This window comes from Kryptolebias marmoratus, linkage group LG16, assembly GCF_001649575.2.
Source record: "Kryptolebias marmoratus isolate JLee-2015 linkage group LG16, ASM164957v2, whole genome shotgun sequence".
Lineage (NCBI taxonomy): Eukaryota > Metazoa > Chordata > Actinopteri > Cyprinodontiformes > Rivulidae > Kryptolebias > Kryptolebias marmoratus.
In genome coordinates, this window is record NC_051445.1 from 10,617,338 (window position 1) to 10,618,901 (window position 1,564).

Sequence of the window (1,564 nt, forward strand, 5' to 3'; positions counted from 1 at the left end):
GGGGGGGGGGGCTGGGGGGGGAGAAGAGGGGAGCCAAGCCCCCGCGTGAGTGACGGTGACAGAAAGCCCAGCAGAACGCCGGAGGACACCCAGTGTGGCGGACGAACACAAACACCGCCAACTGTCCGCACACTTCCTGCGGCACCGAGACAAACAAACAAAACAAGCCGTGCTCCGGACGGGAGAGGCATGCTGGGAAATCTGCGTAAGCCGCATTAGTGCACACACACACACACACAACCTATTAACAGTATCGATCTGAAGCGGCCAGCAGCAGGACACCCGGAGGAAGCCTGTGTGAGGCCAACACACACACACCTGAATCACACACACACACACACACATCTACCGTGGAACAAGCGAGGGTCTGCACGCGGGCAATCCGACAAACACACACACTCCACTTAGTCACAACCCAAAGAGTCCGAAATAAGGCGGCCGAGTCATTAAGGCGGCCCGACAACGAGAAGCTGATTGAGATCTCCTGTCTGGCAGAGACATTGTTTCACTGACTGAGGCTCTGGAAACACAAAGAGAATAAAAGCCAGAGAATGAAAGAGAATACTTACAGGGAAAAAAGGAGAATTGAGTCCCTCGGGGGGAATCGAAGTGGATTTAAGATTAAACTGAAGAGAGGTGCGAGACGGAGGAAGAGAGAGGAACGAGAGAACTTCGTGGTGCGGTTAATGACAGCTTCTGTCTTTCATGTCCTCTTTCTTTCCTTCTTTGTTTCTTTTGCCCCCTTCTTCCCTCACTTCTCAGTTTCTCAGCTCTGTCCTGAAGGTGCAGAAGGGGGGAAAAGAAATAAAAAAAAAATACAAAAAAAAAGTCTGCGGTTTCTGCGTCCTGTTGCTCTGCAGATCTCTCTCCCTCTGCCCCTCTCCCCGTCCACCCCGAAGCGTCGCAGATCCTCGGAGCCAACTGCGAGGGACTGTCAAACTTCACCCCACCCACCCCCTCACACACACACACACACACACAGACACACACCACCCCACCACCTCCCTCGTGCCCTTCCTCTCTGGAAGCCGGTCGCCCCCCGCCTGACACCTGCTGGCCTGGGTGACCGAGCCTGGGAGGAGGAAGAAGAAGAGCGGGGGGCCTCGGCGCTCGGGCCCTGACGGGAGAGCGCCTGGTGAAATTAGTGCAGTTCCTTAACGTGAGGGGCCGCCGAGCCGACACATAATGTGACGGACGGGAACGTGAAACCGGGATAAAGAGCTGGTTTATTACACGGCAACCGGAGAGGCCCCGGAGCGCTCTGGACTCGCGTCAAATTATGTACCGCAGCAGGACTGCGGGCTCATATGCTCCTGACAAGATACCTTTGGGTCACCCCTCTTAAAGTGATTTAGTGGTGTGTGTGCACATGGTTGTGTGTGTGTGTGTGTGTTTGTTTGTTTGTTCGACGCCACGAAAAAGTCACAGGTCAGTAAGTCGGCTTTCGTCAGCGAACTTCACAGAGCGAAGCAGCGAAATCGCGCTCGGGTTCACCTGGGCGAGCGTGGAGGAGAGGGTGGTCGTGTCGCTGTGGGCCGTGGGAGGGGGTAGACGGGGGGAGGAC

The 1,564-nt window shown here is 55.8% G+C and overlaps 1 protein-coding gene across 1 annotated transcript in view; it reads right to left on the bottom strand.

The window, feature by feature from the left end:
* Positions 1–933, bottom strand: part of si:dkeyp-69b9.3 (myocardin) — a 22,548-nt gene extending 21,615 nt beyond the window's left edge. Inside the window, exon 1 of the mRNA XM_037980319.1 lies at positions 570–933. The gene's annotated coding sequence lies outside the window, so the exon portion shown is untranslated. The remainder of the gene's footprint in view (positions 1–569) is intronic.
* Between the last annotated feature and the right edge of the window lie 631 nt (positions 934–1,564).